This window comes from Schistocerca americana, chromosome 1 (genome assembly GCF_021461395.2).
Source record: "Schistocerca americana isolate TAMUIC-IGC-003095 chromosome 1, iqSchAmer2.1, whole genome shotgun sequence".
NCBI lineage: Eukaryota > Metazoa > Arthropoda > Insecta > Orthoptera > Acrididae > Schistocerca > Schistocerca americana.
In genome coordinates this window covers 455806975-455834701 of record NC_060119.1, presented here as the reverse complement: position 1 = coordinate 455834701, position 27727 = coordinate 455806975, and positions in this window count along the sequence as shown.

Sequence of the window (27727 nt, the reverse complement as noted above, 5' to 3'; positions counted from 1 at the left end):
TCCAAAAATATTCGTCCTTTTCCAACGTGGCCCATGTAAGATAAATGTTCGACACCCTTGTTTCTAGAAATTGGTTCAAATGGCTCTGAGCACTATGGGACTTAACATCTATGGGCATCAGTCCCCTAGAACTTAGAACTACTTAAACCTAAGGACATCACACAACACCCAGCCATCACGAGGCAGAGAAAATCCCTGACCCCGCCGGGAATTGAACCCGGGAACCCGGGCGTGGGAAGCGAGAACGCTACCGCACGACCACGAGCTGCGGGCCTCGGTTTCTAGATGTAACTTCACTAGGAAGGCAAAGACTGTAGGATGTTTTAGCATACGGGGACTCGAGCGTGCCAGCCTTGGTGACCGAGTGGTTCTAGGCGCTTCAGTCCGGAACCGCGCGTCTGCTACGGTCGCAGGTTCGAATCCTGCCTCGAGTATTGATGTGTGTGATGTCCGTAGGTTTCAGTAGTTCTAAGTTCTAGGGGACTGATGACCTCAGATGTTAAGTACCGTAGTGCTCAGAGAGTAGAGTGTCTTTACACATTACTAGTGATTTTTAACTCAGGTAAAAATAAATAACTTGAAAGGCTATGTTTAATGTACCGCTTTCATAATTATCATATCACTAAACTCACTGTATTCTAAAAAATGTGTCTTGTACATAATGCGTTCTTTTTGTTCTGTGTCACTTTCTATTTTTCATTAATGAAATTAAGTTAATTATTAATCATTTTCATCTTTGGTAAGGCTGTTATGTGAACGAAACGGACAAGAACGGTAAGGATATCCATTCAGTATAGTTCTGCAACAAGATGGATAACTGTTCTCGTTTCTTCTGCTTCTTGGCCTTTTTCCGATTCTCTAGGGGTCAACATTTTCGTATGCGTCGTGGCAATGTTAACAAAAGGTGGTGCGACCGAATGCTCAGGAATCTTCTCAGACTACAGCATCCGTCCGACCCTGCCCCAACCCCTCCCCCTGCCAGCATCCCACTCACCTAGATGGAATCATTGCACCTAATCTAGCTATATCTGTACTAAATCGCGTGTTCAAATGAGAGAATATTTTCTAAAACTTACGTAGCGTGTACCTGAGCCGGACTTATGCACCTGCCCAGCACTAACCTAGCTGTGGGAAACTGCCTAAAACCCAAACCTACATAACCCTTAATGGGATAGGTGAGTTCTATCCGTGGCTTGCTCGCCTTCTGGAATCCTGGAGGTGGCGCGTTAACGCAGTCAGCTACGTGGGCAGTTAGCGACAAGGATAGATGTTGCACAACACAACGTAGAATTGACTAGATTTTTAGGGAAAGGTCACTGTTTTGATCATGAAAGGCTAACCTTTCGTTTTGTTAATAATCTGGCTCTAAGGTGAAAAGTTAGGCCATCTTGAGTTCTGAAAATGTATTAACATTACATAAAGGTTCATCCCTACATTGATTCATGAATTAATATGGATGGTCACTCCGTAACGCTGCATAGAGTTCATAAGGTTATTCAAAGGAACCCGTGCATAGGAATGAGAACAGAAATAACGAACCTAAATTTTATTTACGTGCCATATAATGTAATAACGTGCTACGACGATTTATTATTCATGTGCTACTGGCAATACTTTAGCTGTGAAGATTCTTTTGAGTGGAGAACAAAAAAGTTTTGAATAGTAAATATCTGAATTAAGTCTCAAACTAATCCACATTACCCACATACGTAATGTGCTGTGGGAAGTTGTTAAGCGCTGTTACCGTTGCCACCTTTTTCTGGTCCTCAGTGAAATTATATTAAATGTTTTTTATTCCAGTGTTTGATCACAATATGAAGTCCTTCGACGATGTCTGGTTTCAGTCAGTAATGACCATCTTCACCATAACTGGTGGGGACTGTACAAGATTTGTGACTTTAATTCTTACGATAAGAAATGTGATGGGCACCCGTCACTCAGGACAGCTCATTAAAGACACCCCACACAATGCCGATCCTTTTCTAGTGATATTCCTTTTATACTAATACATAATCTGAAATGTGCATCTGCTATTGCGGTATGGTTAGTGAGTGGTGCTGACAAAAATGAAGTGTTACGTATCAGTAACATGAGTTTGTATGGGACTATTCTTGATACTCGTGTTAAAAAAACCTTGTAATGTTGTGCAGTTTGTTTTTGGACGGAGATCAGACATATTCCCAGCGACAAAGGACGTCAGTAAACTGATGTACCTGAATCAGTACTGAAAATACGTATCGTTAAAGAGGCCTCGGCTGTATGATCTAGAAGAACCACCAGATACAAATCTTACAAAATGATTCTGAATTCTGGAAATATCTCTGACACTCTCTTTGCACAAAACGAAGAATTCTGTAATATTTACCTAGCCGGCCGAAGTGGCCGTGCGGTTAAAGGCGCTGCAGTCTGGAACCGCAAGACCACTACGGTCGCAGGTTCGAATCCTGCCTCGGGCATGGATGTGCGTGATGTCCTTAGGTTAGTTAGGTTTAACTAGTTCTAAGTTCTAGGGGACTAATGACCTCAGCAGTTGAGTCCCATAGTGCTCAGAGCCATTTGAACCATTTTTTTACCTAATCTTGTAAAAAACCAGCAAACACGGAGAAATGAAATTTCGAGTCAATGATTGCTGCTTTATGAGCCTGCGAGGCTACATCTGATGGTGGTTATTAATGTGTTGGGCCATGTGAAATAAATCTGAGGGTTCCTAATTGGACTGTAACAGAAAATGTTACCTGAGGATGAGAAAAACACGAACATACACACGTATAAGAAAGGGAGAAGGGGGAGAGTCAGAGACGCACCTGAAAATTAATTTTTCATGTAGGAAACCCCGTCATAGATTCAGGAAACTGAAACACATGTTAGGGGTTTCCGAAATATTCTGTTGTGAAATTTGGGTAAGTATTACTCGCCGGCAATGACACTCAGCCCGACGCGTGAGAATCTCGTTCGCCCCGAGATTGAATCGCAGCAGCCATTCGTCTCAGTTAGCCGGGCGCTGCCAATGGCGAAGCAGCTCGCAGGTAGTGCACGGATCTAGGCGGCGCAGTTGTTTTTAATTAGCAGTACGGCCCGGGCAGAGGCACTACCGGTGGGTTGCACGCCGGAACATTGCCGCTGGTCACGCTAGGTGAGTCCCCGCGGTTGCGCGCAAAGCTTCTAGTACTAACTTTCCGAACCCACTGTATAAATTTCTGTATACAGGATGTTTAAAAGTACGACAAACCTCTAGGGGTGATGGATCACTCCATGGGGAACAAGTCTTTCTGGAGACAACATGTTCCCCGCGCACCCTGGCGAACTTACGCGCGTTTAATGATATTTTTTAATGCTCCTGAAAGGCGTCAAGGCGTATGTATTCTATATCATACGATTTTCACTAGTGCAACAATAATTTATACTAGTAGGAAGTTCTGTATTATACTTTTTTCAGATGTGTTGGAAGAAATGAATATGTTACAAAGGCGGTCACGTGACATATTTTGTAGCCACCCGTTTATGACGCGCACTTTCAGCTTCTTCTCATCTGTTGATATTCGTGCTACAGCAATAGAGAACCTGTAATGTACCTTTCCAACTGCATAAAGGCTAGTGGATGATTGCTCGCAAAAATAAAGACCTATACCTCAAGAACAATGAAACCATCGTACCTATTGATGGAAGTGGCACATACAATAAAATGCGCGCCGTGCACAATAAATAATTACCATCACTTCTGACAGCTAACAAGAGAATCAGCTCGCTAGCACCTCACAAGACATAAAATACGAAGAGTTATCTATTGCACATTAATCTTACCATTTAATTTAATTAAGATGTGTTACCCCTGGTAGACTTCCAACGTCTTGCCAGCGATCTGTCCCTGTAATACATGGTGTATGGAGCTTTCTTCCTCATAACTACGACAGATTCTGACTGATTCACGTTGTCTGGTGTTTGTCGTCTGTTGACTCTCTGCGCTGTAAGGATCAAAAAGTTTTCATGGAATAAATGTTGGTCATGTTCTACATTCGTCCAATGTCATACAGTAGCCACAAGCCAAATACCACACATTATTTTGTTATAGGAAGTTCCTGATAGGCAGCTAGATGAACATTATATTTCTAACCCCAAGCCTATTATGTGGAGACAACTGTGCAGTGTGGTGTAGACATCACAAAGTATCGAAGAATATGCCTAAAATTTAGATTTTTTAAAACCTTCCCTTTTCCCTCTTTTAGATTTTACAGGTAATTTCTCTAGTGGTTATGGGTATCTTACATAATATGTTGTAGTCTGAAACTAAAAGTTCTACGAATTTCAAACAATGTTCCTGGTCCACTTATGCATTTTCGTAAAGCGCGCTACGTAAACCAACAGATCTTCTGACGTTTACATCCATCCTCTGTAAATGACTCTGGAATGCATGGACGGGGGTACTTACTACTGAACAACATACGAAATTTTCGATACGATATTTCAGTACTTGTGTTATTTGCAATTACGATGCGAAGTCCCTTCTGACATGCTTGAGTTTTTGGGTCTTATGAGTCGTGCTCGGATAGATAAATGGTAAGGCAACCACTTCCGATAAACTTGGCTTTGGTAACCAGTTCAGCACAGATTTTCATTGGCGTCATGCCATTATACAGCTGATGGTAGGCCACATTCGCCATACATTTCACGTACTAAGGTTTCTTCCCATTCCATTTCCGTATTGTGGAACTTGTGGTAGCCGGCCGTTGTGGCCAAGCGGTTCTAGGCGCTTCAGTCCGGAACCGCGCAACCGCTACGGTCGCAGGTTCGAATCCTGCCTCAGGCATGGATGTGTGTAATGTCCTTAGGTTAGTTAGTTTTAAGTAGTTCTAAGTTCTAGGGGACTGATGACCACAGATGTTAAGTCCCATAGCGCTCGGTGCCATTTGAACAATTTTTTGGAATTTGCGGTGTATTCTCTAAAGTGTCTGGACTCACAGTTATAATTTCAGTGTCATCCTCACAGTCACGACGGGAGAGTTATAGAAGACATTGTAGCATATTCCTAAATTATCCTGTTTTCATATCTGGTACTTTTAAAGCATCAGTCGCTTTCGGCTGGCCACTTTTAACGTAACAAAGCTGATGGTGATCGTGCAAACGCATTTCTAATGTTGTGCAATATGATACTAGTAACTGTTATGGACGATTGTATTTTCGTTCCTTCCTGTTATAATGATTGCTTTGGTAGAACATTGAAACTGCGTAGTACAGGGAGACGTTATTCATTGTGAAAAACAATTGAAACAGAACCCTATTGATAAGGGACAAGGTGTACCATGAAGTGGTAAGGTAAAAGCTCCTGGACCACATGAATTGTCCGTAGGAAAGCAAAGATCGCATATAGTTGCACCCACGTGTCACAGCAAGTGTCTCTGGAATAATATGAGCCACGATGGAAAACACATTAAAAAGATTAAGTTGCTAAATAGTTACATTTGTCCTCTAGACATTCTTCCTTATCCACTTTGTACTTCCCATCAGTTTCATTTTTTAGACAATTGTACTCCCTTAGGCGTGCTCCATTTACTGCATTTTTTATTTTTTATTTTCTTCAATTAAATTCAATATCTCTTATGTTATCCAAGGATTTCCGCTAGCCCTCGTCTTTTTATCTACTTGATCCTCTGCTGCCTTCAGTGTTTCATCTCTCATAACTACCCATTCTTCTACTGTATTCCTTTCCCCTATTCTTGCTAATCGTCTCATAATCTTCCTTCTGAAATTCTGCACAACCTCTCGTTTTTTCAGTTTATCCAGATCCCATCTTTTTAAATTCCTACTTTCTTGCAGTCATTTACCTCAGAGTCGCTTATCTCAAGCAAAGTCGCTTATCTAAATGGATTTCCACATCTGCATTTCAATATCCTTATGTTCTCTTATTTTCTCTCATGACTGGTTTTGAAATGAAAAAACACTCTAGATGGCGCAAGGACCTTCCCGGTGTTGCAGCTATTATTGCATACCACGTAAAACAAAATCGTTACGAAAGTTTCGAAAATAGTGTCGTATTTACGTAATTTTGTTGATCATTTTATTTGGATGCTGCTTATTGGTGCTATTACTTACAGAGTAGGCGTTCCTAACGTATCTATCGTATTTGGGTGAAACATATATACTGGGCTCATTGTGTGTCGCTGATTGCGGTTGCGGCTCCTTGTTCACCAAATACCTAGTTTTAAAAGTATAAAGATATATGATTTGTGAATCATACGTCCCGGTTGCTCCCAACTACACCAGTACACTGTCTGCTGTATCTTATTGTGACATATAATCTTTACGAAACATTCATTCAGGCAGTCCCCGCTGCTACTCTCCTGCTTCAGAAAGTAATTGTAGTGCAGCAGCGCTGATTTACACGCCCTAGATCAATCTGGCAAACTGCATGTATGTTTAAAATGTAACAGGAATGTATTTACGATGGCACTGTAAGTTGATTTATTATTATACTTATAAATTCTTACATATTATAATTTTAGTTTTTCAGGAAGCATGCATCACATCAATCTAGTTCATGTTGTAGACATTTTATGAAGCTATGTCGCAGTCGCGAGTGTATTGTAATCCAATAACGGGTGGAACTGAATACATCTATGACTGTAAATAATACTGTAGATGTTGCTAATGAGAATACCTTTGAGAATGAATGCGTATTTGGGACCGCAGTAACTGAAGGTGGACCGTCATGAGACAGAACTAAACGAAAAGAATTTACGGAAGCCACTGCAGCGAAGGTTTAAAAAACGTATGCATATGCAATTGGAAATGTACATTGGCGACGTCAAAGATGTTTAAATGTACAGCAAATGTAGTTATTAATTTGGTATGATTTTGCAAAGTCCCTCAAAAATCATATTTTTATTTTTTAATAAAGAAAGAAAAGTTTGAAAAATTGAAAGACTACATGATTTGTGGACTGATCGCCCACTCTTACAATTTAAGAAATTCAGCTATTATTTCTGCCCTAAAAAGCAATTGGAAATCACCTGTATTGGAAACCTGTGTGGACAGATTTAAAAAAAGAAACTGCATTTTTTCTCGAAAATTAAGAAGTTTTCTTTATATGACGAGAGTGAAGGACGAAATCGTTTCAGGCAAAAGTCGGGATGGTTCCTTTGAAAGGGCGCGGCCGACTTCCTTCCCCATCCGTTCCTATTCCTTTCGGGTTGATGACCTAGCTGTTTGGTTCCCTCACCCAAATCAACCAACTTATGCTGCTGTGACACCTATGTCATTTGTAACACATTATTTGCTGTCCAGCTTAATAGGACATCTGCTGCAGTTATTGGTACAAGTATGTACATTTTCGAATAAGTGTCACATATTTATGTACATATATATGTATGTATATATGTTACAGGCCAAAAATAAATATGTCAATTTGTTTTTAAAAATTATTTTCTGTTACGTACTGTACAGTATATTGCGGGGGTTATTTAAGTTTGTGAATATCTCTGCCTTTTGACTACCAACTACAAACTATGGCCCATGAATGCATGGCCTCGCTTCTCCAAAGGTAAGCATTTCCTTAACAGGGGATCTGCATTCAGCGACTTGAAATAAGCGTAATATGTGTTTCACTTAAATACAGCGAACACTGTTGGAACGCTTACCTTGTAAGGAAAAAGGATTGACAATTGTGCCACGTCTTTTCACTGTTCTCTTAATAATATGCAGTGTAAATATCGCTCACAATAGAATTATAACGGTAACTACTTAATAATTTTTATGCTGAGATACATGTTGCAATCGAATTCCGCGTCATGATGCCATCCTTTCCGCCTAGCGGGCCATGGAAGCGCCCATAGGTTGGACAGCGTCTTGGCGGCGTCTGAGCCATGGCAACACTGCTCCGAGCTTAGGACGCGTTTATTCTGCCACCTCGCTGCTCGCTTGGACGGACCTGTGATTTATTGACTTGTGTGTGTGTTGTGAAGTTTACATGTGCGCAACAGCGAGGTTAACAGCGCCCTTACAAATATTCACCTTCAATCGTTCGCGCGGGCGGTGAAGTGACCGCCTTTTTGCAATTTCGCGCCATACTTACTCCACAAAGGTAACGAGGCGGCGTGAGGGACATGTATTCTCTAGTTGCACCTTTTTCCGACAGATGCCGCTCAAAGTTCGTCCAAGTCGCACCTCTCTGCCTCTCAGGACAAGTTCAAATAGGTCCGAACACGTTCGGTGGTCAGTTAACCGCCTTGCGAGCGCTTACGGCACTTACAAACACAGTCAGTTTACCGCCTTGCAAGCGCTTGCAGCACTTACAAAAACGGTCAGTTACTGCCTTCCGAACGCCCACGAGACTTTATTCTACTCGTCTACTTTGGAATGTAAGTATTTCTTTTTGTAATTCCCCTATAATTCCTCAATTTTATAGACTCTTCCAATTCTCTAGTGAATGTGCATCACTTTCTATAAATTTTGCCATTTACAAATTCTGTTTTTCTTTGTACTTTATAACTTCGTCATTCTAAGAAATTTCTGTTGGCAAAAGTAACAATTATTTAAATTTTTTAAAGGGAACGACGAAATCTTACGTCTAATGATATACATAGAATCTTGGCTGAACTGGAGAGAGAGGAAGCAGAGGAGAAAGGCCATGAGGAATCCCTAGAAGATGACGTTTCCGATGACCCAGATTATGAACAAGAAGGGATTGAAGATGATATACATCAAAGTGAGTCGGAAATTAATTCGGAAAACGGGGGAGAAAATGACATAGAGCAACAGGAGCTACCAACAAATGACATCAGATTTTATATAGGTAAGGACAAGGAAACTATTTGGGTTAGCAGTGCCAATATTACCAGCACAAAATCAAAGTAAAAAAATATAATCAAAACTCTACCAGGTCCTAGAGGACAAGCCAGAAAATGTGAAACTTGACTGGAAAGTTTTCAGCGTATAATAACTCCCGAAAAGGTAGAAAGGATCGTAAGGTACCCGAATATTTATATTGAAAGGAAAAATTTGGCATGTCAAGCACTGGCAGAAGGAAGCAGTAACTCTGAAGTATGTGAAAGCGATTATAAGCCGACAACAACGGCTGAAATGCTAGCATTGTTTGGGGGTATGTTTTTGATTGCTGTCAAAAGAGGAAACTGCGCAAATTTCTCTGAATATTTCAGTACCAATGGAGCAGGTCTGACAATTTTGCGAGCCAAATTCAGCCTAAATAGATTTAGATTCTTGCTACGAGCTATAAGATTTGATGATCTAAAAACGAGATTGGAACGTCAAGCAACGGACAAACTTGCTCCTATACGAGAAATTTTGTCTTCTTTCACTGCTAACAGCCCAAAATCATTCAGTTTAGGGGAATTTGTCACTGTTGTGGAGATGTTGGTTGCGTTTAGAGGACGATGTTCATTCATCCAGTACATGTCTCAAAAACCGCCAAATATGGGTTAAAATGTATGCATTGTGTGATGCACGCACTTCTTATACATATGATTTGGAAGTGTACTGTGGAAAACAAGTGACAGGCCCTAACGTACTCTCCAACAAACCATACGATTTGGTCGCGAGATTGGTTGAATGCATAGAAGGAACAAATAGAAATGTAACAACTGATAATAATTTTTCAAGTTACCCGTCGGCTAAATACCTCCTTAGCAAAGGCCTCACTCTTTCAGGTACAATGAGAAAAAATAAAATAGAAATTCCCCCAGAATTTGTGACAGTAAATGGAAGTGCAGTGGCAGGAGACTACATGTACGGTTGTCAAGATGACAAAATATTGATTTCTACGATTACAAAAAAAAAAAAAGGAAAGCTGCTCCACAATGCATGATATCGACATCATTGATGAAGACACCAAAAACCTGTACAAACACGGACTTTAATTCAACAAAAGGTGGAGTTGATACTGTAGACCTCATGTGCTCCAGAATTTCAACATCAAGAAGAACACAAAGGTGGCCTGCATGTATATTTTTCGGCTTACTTGACTTGGCGGAATAAATTCGTTACGCATTTTGCAGTTCAACACAGGTAATATGAAACAAAAAACGAGAAGACAATTCTTACATGCATTATCGTTGGAACTGATGAGCGAAAACCTGAAAGAAAGAGCTAAATTGAAGCATTTTCCAAAAGATTTATTAGTATTTTTGGAAAATTATAGAGAGAGTGACGTAGTTTATCCAGCTGTATCAACCCCTACAAGGAGAGGAATATATTATTTGTGTGGCTCAAAAAAGAATATAAAAACAAAGCGAGAATGCAGTGGATGTGGAAGAAACGTCTGTCGACGACATTCAACCACGACAGTTACGTGCAATAATTGCTGTCAGCCTCAAAACGAAAATGATATGGATACGGACTGATCAGCGTTTTTCATCTGACAGAAATGTTTGTCACGTTTTCAATAAAAAATTCTTTTTTCAAAGTAAGATTAGCTTTTCTTGTGACGAGTTAAGACAGTGAATAAATCAGGTCCTAAGTATTACATTATATAGTCCCAAAAATTACAATTAATAAAAATGTTATATTTCATTTGGGTATTTGGCTTCCTTTTTGAATTCTATTGTATATTTTATTGTTAAATAAATAATTTTGATTACAAATGTGTTTGAAATGTTGTGAGAGATATCCTCTGTCAATATTTTATTCAAATATGACCTTTAAAAACGGAAAACCTCAAGAGATTTATGAAACCTCTCGGGCGGTCGGCCGAGCGCATGAAGGTTAAAAGAAAATAAATATGGATAAAACAGCTAAAATTGTTACCACACCGTGAGGAGTAACCCTACAAAATGACCCTCCTCACTCACTATCTTTCATCTCAAAAGCTGTAAGGCAACAGAGAAAGAGTGAGAGGTTCTACAGGTGGAATTAAAAAGTAAAGAAAACGCAGACGAGCTAAAATAAGAGCACGGATAAAAGTGACTGATTGATCTCTTACGAAAACATGGGTGAGCCAGAAAACGTGGGTGAGCCAGTCACTATCAACACATTAAGAGCACCTCCCTAAAATTTTAGGAAACAAATGGACACATCTCAAATCCTGGAAGATCCAGCCACATTCTTTTGAATGTCACTTAAAATACACTACTGGCCCTTAAAATTGCTACACCAAGAAGACATACAGATGACAAACGTGTATTCCACGAACAAATATAGTATCCTTGAACTGAAATGTGATTACATTCTCACGCAATTTGGGTGCATAGATCCTGAGAAGTCAGTACCCAGAACAAACACCTCTGGCCGTAATTACGGCCTTGATACGCCTGGGCATTGAGTCAAAGAGAGCTTGAATGGCGTGTACAGGTATAGCTGCCCATGCAGCTTCAACACGATACTACAGTTCATCAAGAGTAGTGACTGGCGTATTGTGACGAACCAGTTGCTCGGCCACCATTGACCAGACGTTTTCAGTTGGTGAGAGACATGGAGAATGTGCTGGCCATGGCAGCAGTCGAACATTTTCTGTATCCAGAAAGGCCCGTACAGGACCCACAACATGCGGTCGTCCATTATCCTGTTGAAATGTGGAGTTCCGCAGTGGTCGAATGAAGGGTAGAGCCACGGGTGGTAATACATCTGAAATGTAACGTCCACTGCTCAAGGTGCCGTCAATGCGAACAAGAGGTGACCGAGACGTGTAACCAATGGCACCCCATACCATTACGCCGGGTCATACGCCAGTATGGCGATGACGAATACACGCTTCCAATGTGCGTTCACCGCGGTCTCGCCAAACACGGATGCGACCATCATGATGCTGTACACAGTACCTGGATTCATCCCAAAAAATAACGTTTTGACATTCGTGCATCCAGGTTCGTCGTTGAGTAAACCATCGCAGGCGCTCCTGTCTGTGATGCAGCGTCAAGAGTAACCGCAGCCGTGGTCTCCGAGCTGATAGTCCATGCTGCTGCAAACATCGTCGAACTGTTCGTGCAGATGGTTGTTGTCTTGCAAACGTTCCCATCTGCTGACTCAGGGATCTAGACGTGGCTGCACGATCCGTTACAGCTGTGTGGATAAGATGGCTGTCATCTCGACTGCTAGTGATACGAGGCCGTTGGGATCCAGCACGGCGTTCCGTATTACCCTCCTGAACCCATCGATTCCATATACTGCTAAGAGTCATTGGTTAGGTTAGGTTAGTGGTGTTTAACGTCCCGTCGACAACGAGGTCATTAGGGACGGAGCGCAAGCTCGGGTTAGGGAAGGATGGGGAAGGAAATCGGCCGTGCCGTTTCAAAGGAACCATCCCGGCATTTGCCTGAAACGATTTAGGGAAATCACGGAAAACCTAAATCAGGATGGCTGGAGACGGGATTGAACCGTCGTCCTCCCGAATGCGAGTCCAGTGTGCTAACCACTGCGCCATCTCGCTCGGTAACAGTGATTGGATCTCGACCTACGCGAGCAGCAATGTCGCGATACGATAAACCGCAATCGCGATAGGCTACAATCCGACCTTTATCAAAGTCGGAAACGTGATGGTACGCATTTCTCCTCCTTACACGAGGCATCACAGCAACGTTTCACCAGGCAACGCCGGTCAACTGCTGTTTGTGTATGAGAAATCGGTTGGCAACTTTCCTCATGTCAGCACGTTGTACTGTCGCCAGCGGCGCCAACCTTGTGTGAATGCTCTGAAAAGCTAATCATTTGCATATCACGTCGTCTTCTTCCTGTCGGTTAAATTTCGCGTTTGTAACACGTCACCTTCGTGCTGTAGCAATTTTAGCGGCCAGTAGTGTAGATCGCAATTCCGTCGGCAATTCTACCGCTGCCCTCTGATCTGAAAATAAACCATTATCTAATAGGCGTCCATCGTGGGCGAACGGTTCTAGGCGCTTCACTCTGGAACCGCGCGACCGCTACGGTCGCAGGTTCGAATCCTGCCTCGGGCATCGATGTGTGTGATGTCCTTAGGTTAGTTAGGTTTAAGTAGTTATAAGTTCTAGGGGACTGATGACCTCAGATGTTAAGTCCCATACTGCTCAGAGCCATTTGAACAATTTTTTAAGTATCTAATAAAATGTGGGACCACTGAGGTCTTTACGGCACAAGAATCGCTCATTTAAGGGTCCCCACGCCTTACCAAGAAGCCATGCGTGACGGGGCTGTAGGGTATGTACAAGCGAGGAGGATCTCATTCTGTGCGTGTGGCTGGAATGATGTGGTTCAAATGGCTCTGAGCACTATGGGACTTAACATCTATGGTCATCAGTCCCCTACAACTACTTAAACCTAACGAAGCTAAGGACATCACACAACACCCAGCCATTACGAGGCAGAGAAAATCCCTGACTCCGCCGGGAATCGAACCCGGGAACCCGGGCGTGGGAAGCGAGAACGCTACCGCACGACCATGAGATGCGGGCAGGAATGATGTGCGCCAAGGCGGGTTGTGGACTTTGCAATACGCAGCTAATTGTCTGTCACTTCCAGCCACCCTTCTTCCCATCAATGCATGACTCTGTATCTAAACAGCGAGATGATAGCATGCAGTGGGAGGCACACTGAAGTAGGTGAGGATTGCGACATATCTCCTGATACACCCTCCGTTTCTAGCATTACCCGTGTGCCCAGAAGAAAGGACTCACCTTTCCTAGACTTAGGAGTTGGATGCGCGAATTCCGGATATTCTACAATACTTTATCTACTGGTAAGAACTTTGTAAAGAGTGAGAGGTACTCAAATTTATGGAACAGACTAGGAATTAGCACTACAGCCATTTATCACCCTCCACATTGCTTGCAATATTGCATATAATTTCACTTCGAAACAGTAAAAATTTAAAGCAGTCAGATCTTAAAGACCAGAGAAAAAATTAAAGAGTAACCTGTTCAGTCCCTCTGTTTAGTCCCATTCACTAACACAGCTATAGTTTTGCCGTGATTTTACTATATCGCAAAATAATGTATTAAAATACACGCAAGGATGCAACCTTTCCTGTACAGCATTAAATCTAAAATATCTTTGGGCTTCTGCAATGACCAGGCTGGCAGGCAGTGAAAAATCCGGTTTTAGGGCTGAACATGCTTCACACAGAGTGACTGCAACACATGATGCACACGCATTCCCAATAGCCTTGTTTACTGTGAATGATGAGAGAAAGGGAACTCCAGGAAGTGATGGGCCACAGTGTAGTAAGTAGGTGAATCTCGCGCAGCAAAGAACTTTGGCGCCTTAAGTACCAGAAGGAGCTGCCGCCGGATGGTGAATGGTGGTTTCCCCAGCCTTAGTACACAGACTGGGTATGGGGATAGTCCAGCAAACAACTGTGACCATCCATTGCGCTCATGCCGGAAAGCATCAGTTATCTCCAGATAAGAAGATCTCGCTGTTCTATGCACTGTGCGCTTAGTAGTCTAGACATGATAGCACTAAAGCCCTTTATCTCTGGAGAAGACGTGCCCTGTCTGTTCCCCAAGCCCTGTGGCTAAGTCACTTTAAGAAATTTCACTTTAAGAAATTCAGTGTATTCTGGGTTCCGACTTTCAGGTGTCTCAGGTGTGGTAATCATGACAGTTTCGAGTCAAAAATAAGACTCAAGAACCTCCTGAATCTTTAAAATGTATAATAGTATCCATCAAATGCAATTCAGATAAACTAAAAAATTCGACAAGGACGATTAAAATCAACAAACAAACACACACACACACACACTTTCCTTCACTTATCTCCAGGCAGCTCAAAGCCCGTCTTCGCAACACACTCTTCTAACCTCTGCACTGTAAGGTGCAAGTGATGAGTTGCTGTTGCAACACTGGAGAAAGAACAGAAAACTACCAAATTACCCACAAATAATGAGCACTGTACAGCACTCCTTACCCTACACATGATACTGTTTATGGTTATGGCAAAGAGGGTACCACTTAAAACACTGCATTTAGGAACTTCTTTGTCTCAGTCTAAACGATCTGACAGCACGTCGCCATCTCAGGGCCGAAAAGTGAAAGGAAGGATCGTATGAAGATGCGAATGTAGCTCCGAAACACACATTAGGGGAAGTGCTCTACAACATCATTTCTCCATCAGTATCGAAAACCTTACTGATGTCAGTGAAGATGACGAGGTATTGATTTTTATGCAGGAAGGCCTACAGCACAGCTGCCTCTAGAATAGCCAGGTAGTCGAAAGTGGATCACACTGATAGTGTCTAAGGAGTTGCCTGGTCACTCATAACGAAAGCAGACAACGTTTAACAATTCGTTCCAGTGTTTTTCCTATACAGTTTGTGAAGGCGACAGCTCACTAACTACTGGGACATGTTTTGTCCTTTGCCACTTTCCACGCGCTGGGAAAGTGGTCTGTTTGACATGTTACATAGAAACAGAATGGGAGCGTTTCTTTTAACACTGCTAATAAATGTCGAAGGTTGCTGTACCAGATTTAGTCGTGACCAGATGCCATAGTGTGAGCCTCAAGCAGTGAAAAATCCAGCTCCCACATGAAGAAGGGGCGGCTGTAAGATTCATAATTATTTGAGATGACGTCCAACATGCCCTTGCTTATGGTCGCACAGTAGTGGCGGAATTTGTTAAACTTTGTTAGATGACTCTATTTACTAGCAATTCTCCTGGTGCCTGACAGAGTGTCTCCTTTTGTCTTTGGTCAAGAGTTGACACTTGGCTCTCAAGGATTCAAAGGTTCTGAGATTGTCCGCTGTTGCACGACATTTCAACACTAGACTTGTCTTAGCTAGGAATGCCCCTTTTGCCACTGATAGTCTGCTTTTGATGTCCTCTTTGCTCTGTCCGTCATAAGCTGTTTTACTGCCTAGGTAGCTGAATTCCTTAACTTCATCTACTTAGTGACCATCAATCCTGATGTTACGTTTCTCGCTGTTCCCATTTCTACTACTTCTCATTACCTTAATCATTCTTCGATTTACTGTCAGTCCATATTCTGTACTCATTAGACTGTTCATTCCATTCAGCTGATCATGTAATTCTTCTTCACTTTCACTCAGGACAGCAATGTCATCGGCGAATTGTGTCATTGATATCCTTTCACCTTGACTTTTAATTCCAGCAATGAACTTTTCTTTTATTTCCATCGCTGTTTCTTCGATGTACGGATTGAACAGAAGAGACGAAAGACTAGACCTCTGTCTTACACCATTTCTAATCCGAGCACTTTGTTCTTTGTCATCCACTTTATTTTTCCATCTTGACTCTTGCACATATTGTATACTAAGCATCTCTCCCTATACTTTACCCCTATCATTATGGCTTCAAATGGCTCTGAGCACTATGGGACTCAACGGCTGAGGTCATTAGTCCCCTAGAACTTAGAACTAGTTAAACCTAACTAACCTAAGGACATCACAAACATCCATGCCCGAGGCAGGATTCGAACCTGCGACCGTAGCGGTCCTGCGGTTCCAGACTGCAGCGCCTTTAACCGCACGGCCACTTCGGCCGGCCCCTATCATTATGCTCTCCAAAATTCAATCCCTATAGCAACATAATTTTGAACATCGTAATACATTATGGGCATTGAAATAATCCAGTTGCAGAAAGGAGTGGGGGAATTGGTCTATAAGGTTTGTTGCTGTTGACGGTAATGATAAAGGAATTGGATATTACCAGAAAACCATCCATTCACTTTATGACATTTTGGACACGAACGATACCTTAATATGTCTACTCATCTTTTATTTCTTTCTTGGAAATATCAGCATGATTTTTACAGGACAAAACACCTTTGTTGTAGCTGAAATTGTTGTGTAGCTCTGAGTTGTCACTTAATGGTATCTAGAAGTTTCAATTGATAATGTTCCGTTGCGCAATCCCTTGACTGGTTTTAAAGTGCCAACAATCTCCCCTAAACGTTTTTTAATACAGAAAAGTGAAATCTCCTCCAAGCTTCCCTCTTTTTATTTAACTATTAAAGCAGCTTTCAGATTTAGATTCTGTTACTATACAATAGTTTTGGAAACAATACTTGAGTCAGGACGGCTGGGTATAATGGCCTTACTGTTGGATGGGTGGTAGTACCCACCGGAAGCCCAGTCTTTCCACTGGAAGGAAGTGGAGAAAATTTCATCTCAATTCCATGAGCAGGATGCAAGTAGACAGAACACTATGTACGAAGGGTCACAACGGAGGTGTGGCACATTCCCCAAAGGCTACCTGCTAACGACTGTTCCACATCAATAGCCATGTGTCTCAACGGTGCAGAGCATACCTTGAGACTGAGGTTCTTTTTAAAGACGATTTTACATCCTAAAGATTTGAACAGTCAGGCCAAGACTCCCCACCTTACGCTGCACAGAATATATGGCACACAGTGTATCACCACTACACCTTACGTTGGCCGCAAAGCATACCTGGAGCATATGGTGACAGATGACTGGAGTTACTTACCAGTCCCCAGCCCTGGAACCTAGAAGTCGCCAAGATAATACCCAGGTGCTGAGGGTGACTCGGTTGGTGGCTGGAAATTGAGAAAAACGTTCAGCTGGATCATTGTGTGCTGACGTTTGGGTCAAAATCTGGCATGCCCAAGCTGTTGTGGACATGGCCCACCTGGAGGAATTGCAGGTCTTTATTCGGTGACCAGAGAAGACAGCAACCAGGAATAGATAAGAGGTATTTTGTTATTGCTGTAATATAAACAGGACTAGCAGTATGCTTTAGTGATCGACAGTGTTTGGTGGGTGCTTACAAATTGGTAAATTGAGATTATTGTGTGGCAGGTATTGTGTCCAGTGCAGACAGCCAGTGGCTGGTGTATGTATCTGTATACAAAGTGTTTGTTGCAATGTCTAATATCTCACAATATGGCTGTGGGGGCACAAACTGTCAGCTTTCTCTGTTATTGTACAAGAGAGAATTCTGTATTCTGTTTGTAGTCAAGCTGAAGAAAACTTATAGCTGTGTACAGTAGTTGATAATGTACAGAGCAATAAGTATCCTGAATTTTATATTGCTGATGTTGTCTGTGGAACTTCTAAGCTAGGTAGACCTGTTATTTGCAGCTGGTAGTGGTTGGTAAACGTCCTTTCCGGTAGAAGTAGAATCTGTGGGGGTAATAGTCATTCATTGTATTGTGTTTATATGATTGTCTGACTGTAACAAGCTATGAGTGTGAATATTATGCTATCTGTTCTATTGTCCTTGTTTGGGGCCTGGATGTGTGTCAGAAGGCAAGAAACCCATTTGAGATGTGTTTCTTCTTTCTGATACACACTGGTATACTTCCCAAAGATCAAGTTTGTTACAATAGGTACACCATAATAAATATAATAAAAACTTACTAAGCAATACCTGTTGGATTGGCAGCTGCTAAGGCCACATGATAGGCTCTTCTGTAATTACAAAATTATTGTATACAATAACAGAGAAGATGTCTCCCTGAAGGTTACTACTGTTCCATATTACAGACTCAACAGTTGGTTGGTTGGTTGCTTGATTCAGGGGAGGGGACCAAACAACGAAGCTACTGGTCCCATCAGATTAGGGAAGGAATTCATCCACGCTCTTTTAAGGGAACCATCCCAGCATTCGATTGAAGCAATTTAGAGAAATCACTGAAAACCGAAATCATCCTCCCGAAAATGATACCAGTGCGATAAACACTGTGCCACCTCGCTCAGTAGAAGATATCAGTAGTGGAACAAGGGCAGCATGAGCACATTTTGTTAGTGCGGATTGTCTATGTCATGGGCAGGTTTGTGCTCAGGAGCAAACCAGTTTTTCTCCTTTGATTGAGAGGTCACTAACCTATTGTTATCCTTTGATTGACAGGTCCTTATCAATTTGATTAACTACTTGATTAAATTGATCAATTCCCTCTCTTGTAAGCCCCCTACCATCCCACTCTACCTCCTGAATATTGGTGGGAAAAAGACTCAGTTGATCGGTCATTTGGAGGGGGCCGGCCGAAGTGGCTGTGCGGTTAAAGGCGCTGCAGTCTGGAACTGCAACACCGCTACGGTCGCAGGTTCGAATCCTGCCTCGGGCATGGATGTTTGTGCTGTCCTTAGGTTAGTTAGGTTTAACTAGTTCTAAGTTCTAGGGGACTAATGACCTCAGCAGTTGAGTCCCATAGTGCTCAGAGCCATTTTCATTTGGAGGGAATTCAATTTTAGTGTATTGTTTAAACAGTTTAAACATTGCGTGGAATATTGTTTATTTAAGCAATACAGTAGTTTCAAGGCAGTGCATGGAATATAGTTCACATATTTATTTAAAGAATTTATCAGGAAATCGATCACCACCCCTGCCACCCCTCGCCCCTCTCGCCAACCACCCCTCTCCCCTCCGTCCCCCTCTACCTGGAAATTGGTGGCACTGTGGTGGAAAGGAATGATTTCAAGAAGAGAAATTCAAGGGTATATTGTTTTTTTTGTTTTTTGTTTCTTTTAATAGAAAATTAGTTTGTGCGGTTTGCATTTCTCTTGCCCTTCATTCTCTGCTTCTTAGAGGGATGTAGGTCTTGTGAGAAGTTATTACATCGATAGCTTTTATTTTTTATTCCGATTGCGCAAGTAATACCGTCATGAAACACACATCACATATAATCAGATACATTTAAAAATCTTTCGATTGTGAAGCCCACACCGCCCGTCATTCCCTGTCCACTGTACCACAAAGGACGCTACCTTACACGGTCCCAGAAGTCAGGATGCACTGGCGACCCTCACAAAGTGACAATGTGGCCATCAGCTGCCAAAACATGCGCAGTTGTCACTTGGGTCCCGCAAGGGTACCTGTTGAAATACGTGTTCACCTAGGCACCGCTGCTGGCGTGATACCTCTCTACCTGTGGATACTGACGTCAGAAGTCGTGCTATAGCAATCTGTTGAAATGCTTCCTAGAATAGCACAGGGTGCACTGTTTCTAGCAATCCTAACGGCACAACCCATCCATTACATATCAGTCCCTTCCCAGAAATCGTAAGGTACCGTAGAAATAGTTAACGGTCGATTTTGGATTTTGTAGGAGCTTTCGTGATGTTTCAGCTGGTCTGCAAGGATATTCTTGTCCTAACAAGACCTGTTTACGAAAATATCCCCTAACGGAAAAGCCCATTTGTCACTTAATTTATCTGTCAAACTGCTGCTGCCGCCAGTGTGTTAGCCCTATCTACCATTGTTTTCTGCAGACGAGACTTTCAGGGGCAAAACTATTTTGTACCCTGCAAATGTTGTCTATAGATCATCAAGTACATACAAGACTCACAAGAATATTTGGAACCAGGAACATATTTTCCAGTGTAACTACAATTAAATATTGCGATTCTTAACGCAGTCTGACACCGATCGATCTACGGGTAATATCTCCTCTTGCCTGCTATATTTCTGGATCGAATCTCAGTGTCCATAGCACATACAATTTTCCATGGAAAATTCTCTCACATACCCTCACAGTTATCAATGAACTGAATCTATATGTTCCTCGTGATAGGACACACACTCATTTTCTCTGTTCATGCCACAACATAAGGCACAGTAACATTACACTGTAATATATACACATTTTACACAAACGCTGCAGTTATCTTTTACATCTGTCCAGAGCCTGAAAAAATTATGGTATGTCTACACGCTCACTGGTCACATGTTTCGACTCTCCTCAGTCCAAGGAAATTATCTGAGAAACTCTTCGAATCAGCGCTTCTGGAAGGTGCTGGATCCTGCAAAGATTCTCTCAGACAAGTGTTATGAAGGACATAATGCTTCGAAAGACATCACTGAAGCAGGTTCGTGCACTGTAATCAACATCACTATCCATAGAACAACTATGAAAATGCAAGAGTATGGTTGGTTGTGCTGATGAGGGGACGTATCGTTACAGTAATTTTGCCCGTTCTGCTTGTACCCTATAGCAGGTCCAGTTGAACACTTGCATTGCTATATTTTGCAGCTGTTTACGAAATGAATCAGTCGCGACTTACATTAAAAAAAATGGTTCAAATGACTCTGAGCACTATGGGACTTAACTTCTGAGGTCATCAGTCCCCTAGAACTTAGAACTACTTAAACCTAACTAACCTAAGGACATCACACACGTCCATGCCCGAGGCAGGATTCGAACCTACGACCGTAGCGGTCGCGCGGTTCCAAACTGTAGTGCCTAGAACCGCTCGGCCACCCCGGCCGGCACTTACATTCAGATACACTCGTCAGTGCGTTGAAATCACAACTCACCATGTCCAATTTATCCTTCCAACATGACTATACATACCTAAATATTTTTTTACGTGAAGAGTAGTTTCATTACTTCCCACAAATGTATGTCGGAACATAATCCACGGTACCTTTACAATCAAGCGGCAGCAAAACATTTCAGATTATCAACTACAGGTGTACAAAAAAAAAATTATGATACATCCACATTTGAACCAGCTGGGCGTCGTTTTTACATTGCAAAAAAGCCTTCTACCATTACGTATTTGTCGATGAATAAAGCATGTAATTACAATTTGAAAAAGCCCTAGAGTCTTTTCAGTTTATCGATTTCACCACTTCCACGAAACCTTTTGGGTTTTTTCATACTTGTTAATCCAGCCAACACAGAGTGACGCCTTCTATATAGAGTACATTCATTCGGAGCTAATTTTCACGGGCAGAGCAGATGGGTGGAGAAACCACAAACTGTTGTAGTCTACAAACCCGAAACTTTAGCGAGGTGGAGCGCGCTGTAAACCATTGAGTAACTGGCAACTTATACCGTCTGCAAAAACCTTTACGTGAAAACTTGAAAAAATAGAGGAAACTGATAAATCCATTAGCGAATACCAACGTCAGTGATATAACTGATTCCAAATCACCCTTATAATTTACAAAGAAAACGCAAACGTGATCTCCACCCGTCTTTTACCACACAGATGCACTCAACACACACGACAATCGATGTTCTCTCAACTAAGTAAACACAGAATATGTGAAGAACCAGTCACCGGACAATTTACGTGGGAGGGAATAGTGGTCCAGGGCAAACACATGTCCATATTTAATATTCTAAAATTTCCACGTGATTTCAAAAGCTATCCGAAACATACTAAGTATTAGTCTGCTATTTGGCCGTCTAGAGGACGAGATGATTAAGTTAACTACAATCCTGCATCCCACCAGGCCTATCCATTCGGACGGCTCCTGCCATTAGCGGGAAACGTGAATCACTCCCGCCACAGGCTACTGCTGCTGTTGCGCCAAGCAACGCATGGACAGAATCGTCGTATGAAAACGGCCGCATATGAGTATATATTTGATCGCTATACTTACAATTAAATGCGACAGTCACGGTCTCACTTGAACAACATTCGACAGTGAGTGAAGTGTAGGAAATACACCGTGCTGACGGCTGTGGTCTGGAAATAGATATATCTGTACCATTCCTATGACGTGACATACTCTTCCATCTGCTGTCACAGTATTCCACGTCAAATCCATACCTTCCTTATGACTGGACACTGTAATTTCCTTTGTACAAATACATGCTTTATATGCCTTATGCTCAAGGTGAACCTATCATGCATCCCCTACTACTATTATACTAAGTATAATAGTTGGACAATAACTGATTGCTGTCGATATGAAATAATACTGACCGAAAATCAGTGATGGGCGGACACGTCACGTAAGTTTCTCTTTCGAGTGGTTCCACTGTGTCTTAGTACGATAGGTGTAATCGTTTGCAAACCACCTGATGTTAAAAAACAAGACCATATTACTGTCACAAGCGGTCTTTGTTCTACAGGTGCATACAAGTATCCATGTTAAAAGCTATATTGGCCCTATAAATTGAGGTGGCTTTTCCAGACAAATACCGTGACACTGAATACAGATGGTGATCGCCAGGGTGTATATTATCAGACCAAATGTGCGATTACACGTCGCCGATGGTGCAACCACATAATAGAATTACTGAATTTAGAAAGTGATTCGGCTAAGGAACGTGGTATGAAACCGATATTTGCAACTCCATCATGCTGCCGCTAGATACTTCTCCAGCATTTGTAATGCATTCTGCTTGATGCCACGTCAGACGTTCGGTGACACATCGACCGCGTTATAGGCGATGGTTGGTTGAGAAGGATCGCAAACAGTACATGCTGTGCTGATTGACGTTGTAAGAAATGTAGGCTACCTTTCGAGATCTCTAGTGCTATGCTTTCTGGTAGACGTGATGTCTATGATTTGGAATCAGTCTTTCCATTCAACCACATACCCGCACTGTATCCGATGGAGAAGTCCTTTAATGATTACAGCCACTACTGAATCATATATTTGGCGCTCTCATACCTCGAAACGAGTCACCTTATTCGAACCTATCTGCTACAGTAAAACTTTATATAGTCCCTATGCCTGTTGTAACTGCTGCCATTTCTGCAGCTTTGTGCATGTGATCATTCCAATTTAAGTCAGAATTGAGCAGTAGTCGATATCCACCACCTTCGGCAACCTGTGTAGGAACAGAATGACCTGAGTTAATGCGGAAGGACCAGGTTTTGAACATTCGGTAGAAATGGGAACAAGTTGCCGTAGCTCCACCAACAGTTCACGATGTGTAAGGTCAGCGCAAAATGAAGCCTACTCCTGCAACATGAGGTAGTTTAAAAGACAGTACGGTAACTGGGACAAGGACGGGGATTTTGCTACTGCATTGTGGTCCGTCCCCAAACTTCATACAGATACTGAAGTCTGATGCTGATCCGTGTCCTTCATGTCCCATTCATGTGTATCATCCCAACATGCTATCATTGTTAGTCTGTACCATCAAACAGAGAAAAATTACGAACTATAAAAGCGGCACTAACTTCATCCAATAGAAAACTTCACATAAATTTTACTGCATCTCTCTCCTCCCATATATCGAAAACAAATACCGTCTGTGTGCCAGCATCGAGCACATGTCACGATTCTATTAACCTTACAGGTTGCACAGACTTGTGCAAAGTTTCATCTCCTTTACTGTAGGAGGCTGACCGTCTCCCACAAACTATACAAAAATTCACAAGAGACACTCCCTGTGACTCTGTCACATTATTTGAAACATTGCTTTTTCTGCTAACACGCTTTGTAGACTACCATACATTTCGTTTTTCTGCCACGACATCAAGTTCCGTTTCAGGTTGTAAACTAACATTAACTCATTATGATCCATTGCATCTCACAGAGAACTATCTGTTGCACAGCGTAAATCACGTTATTACAGCTGCTGAGACAAAACACCACACACACTGGATGACTTTAAATAAAAGACTGTTACAACATAAGAAAACTAGAAGCATTTGGCCACATTGTGAAGTGTGCCTCATGGTCAGGAAAATAGTGAATCTGCGCTAGGTGTTTCTCGTGAAACAATTTCCAGTCTGTATCTTCAGAATTATGTTGAACAAGTGATCGGTAGCATACTGCTATGTGCGTGATATCTAAAAGTATCGCAAAAAAAGGTATAATATTCTGGCCAACCATGTGAAATTACATATGTTCTTGTAATTCCAGAGTCTGGAAATTGGGGTAGAAAGGAAGCAAGTTGGGGCCCATAATTGTGACATCTTTGTGTTGAGCGGATCCAACCCAGCCTTTGTACAACAGTCTTCGCAGTATATGTGCGAGTGTCTGGCGGTCGCTAGTTGAACTGATAAATATGTTCCTGGTTCCCAATATTCTTGTGAGTCTGGAGATGGCCATAGAGAGCCTAGCATCAAGCAAGCAGGTCAGGGCTGGAAACAGCACCTGAGCAGACACCTTTACTCTGATAAGGGGCCCGTCCATCCTTGGTACAACAGTTCAGAGAGTCCGAGAAAGCTTCCAGCTCATGACAAATTGGCTCACTGATCCCCTGGGTGGATGAATAGTGAACTATTACCCATTTGCCTTCAGCACCAGATGTGCCGCGTGTATACTCTATGGAAATTTGAGAAGATTCAATACGATGAGTGTTTGCACTGGGAGTATTGATAGCGTTCTCCCAGGATGTGGGGTCGTCCTCTGCTGGTTGGCCTCCCCCTCTGGTTAACATGTGCTTCTACAGCTGCGGTCATGGGCCATGTTTACAGTGGCAGTTTCCTCCATTGGCACTGCACTGTCGCACTGTGAGTACATGGGATTTATTTGACGACTTCTGAGGTCAGTGCAATATGGCGATCAGTATAAAATAGTTTTGCCACTGAAAGTCTCGTCAGCAGAAAAGAACAGCGGATGGTGCTCCCACACTGGCAGCAACAGTTTGACAGGTAAATTCAGTGACAGACTGGCTGTTCCATTAGGATCATCAGGAGCAACGCATTCGGTGTTATTTGAGACTATTTTCGTTAACAGGTCCTGTAAGGACAAGAATTTCCATGTGACAAGCTTAGACACCATGAAAGCTCCTACAAAAGAGACCGTTAATTATTTCAGTGACACTTAATGAATTCTAAGATTGGACTGATAAGTAATGGACGGGCTGTCCCATCGCTATTGAGAATGCACCCTGTATTATTCTGGGGAACATTGCGACAGGTATCTATAGCAAATTAAGAGGGGAACTTGGCTATTATTTACAAGGCCATGTGACGTCAGTATAACACTGGGAACATTTCGCAGCGATGTGTCAGCCACTCTGGGTAGGTAAATGTGTGCACAGCTAGATGCAGCTCATATGTCAAGTTAGGATCACAAGGCAGCGTCCTGTGCGGTCGAGTGGACAGAAGATGGTGGGCGGTGGGCGGTACATGCTTCATGAACGAAAGATATTTAACTGTGTAATTAAATGTGATGTGTTTTTCGTGACAGTATTCCTTGCAATCAGAATAAAAAAGGAATGTAATCGATGTAGTTACTTGTCACAAAACCTGCATCTTTCCAAATGGCAGAGAATGATGAGCTAGAGAAATTATAGCCCTGAAAAAAATACTTTCTTATAAAGAAACCATATACCCTTGAATTTCCCTTCGTGAGATCCTTGCTCTCCACCTCAGAGCCGCCAATTTCCAGGTAAAGGAGGGGAGGGGGAGAGGGCAAGGAGGGTGATGGAGATGGTGTGATGGGGTTAGTGATAAATTTCCTGGAATTCTTTTTTCTTTGAATAAATAAATATACTATGTTTCATACACTGCCATGCCTTGAATCCTATAAATATACACTCCTGGAAATTGAAATAAGAACACCGTGAATTCATTGTCCCAGGAAGGGGAAACTTTATTGACACATTCCTGGGGTCAGATACATCACATGATCACACTGACAGAACCACAGGCACATAGACACAGGCAACAGAGCATGCACAATGTCGGCACTAGTACAGTGTATATCCACCTTTCGCAGCAATGCAGGCTGCTATTCTCCCATGGAGACGATCGTAGAGATGCTGGATGTAGTCCTGTGGAACGGCTTGCCATGCCATTTCCACCTGGCGCCTCAGTTGGACCACCGTTCGTGCTGGACGAGCAGACCGCGTGAGACGACGCTTCATCCAGTCCCAAACATGCTCAATGGGGGACAGATCCGGAGATCTTGCTGACCAGGGTAGTTGACTTACACCTTCTAGAGCACGTTGGGTGGCACGGGATACATGCGGACGTGCATTGTCCTGTTGGAACAGCAAGTTCCCTTGCCGGTCTAGGAATGGTAGAACGATGGGTTCGATGACGGTTTGGATGTACCGTGCACTATTCAGTGTCCCCTCGACGATCACCAGTGGTGTACGGCCAGTGTAGGAGATCGCTCCCCACACCATGATGCCGGGTGTTGGCCCTGTGTGCCTCGGTCGTATGCAGTCCTGATTGTGGCGCTCACCTGCACGGCGCCAAACACGCATACGACCATCATTGGCACCAAGGCAGAAGCAACTCTCATCGCTGAAGACGACACGTCTCCATTCGTCCCTCCATTCACGCCTGTCGCGACACCACTGGAGGCGGGCTGCACGATAATGGGGCGTGAGCGGAAGACGGCCTAACGGTGTGCGGGACCGTAGCCCAGCTTCATGGAGACGGTTGCGAATGGTCCTCGCCGATACCCCAGGAGCAACAGTGTCCCTAATTTGCTGGGAAGTGGCGGTGCGGTCCCCTACGGCACTGCGTAGGATCCTACGGTCTTGGCGTGCAGCCGTGCGTCGCTGCGGTCCGGTCCCAGGTCGACGGGCACGTGCACTTTCCGCCGACCACTGGCGACAACATCGATGTACTGTGGAGACCTCACGCCCCACGTGTTGAGCAATTCGGCGGTACGTCCACCCGGCCTCGCGCATGCCCACTATACGCCCTCGCTCAAAGTCCGTCAACTGCACATGCGGTTCACGTCCACGCTGTCGCGGCATGCTACCAGTGTTAAAGACTGCGATGGAGCTCCGTATGCCACGGCAAACTGGCTGACACTGACGGCGGCGGTGCACAAATGCTGCGCAGCTAGCGCCATTCGACGGCCAACACCGCGGTTCCTGGTGTGTCCGCTGTGCCGTGCGTGTGATCATTGCTTGTACAGCCCTCTCGCAGTGTCCGGAGCAAGTATGGTGGGTCTGACACACCGGTGTCAATGTGTGCTTTTTTCCATTTCCAGGAGTGTATTCCACACATTGTCTAAGTAATATTCCATACACAGCAATCGCTTTCCAGAAAAATTCTTTGACTAAACAAATAAATTATGTTCCATACCCTGCCATAAATAACTAAACAATGTTCTATACATTGTCTAAATTGTTTGAACAATATTCCATACACTGCAATCTAATTCCCTCCAAATGACCGATCAACTGAGTCTTTTTCCACCAATGTGCAGGAAGTGGGTGGGAGGGGAGG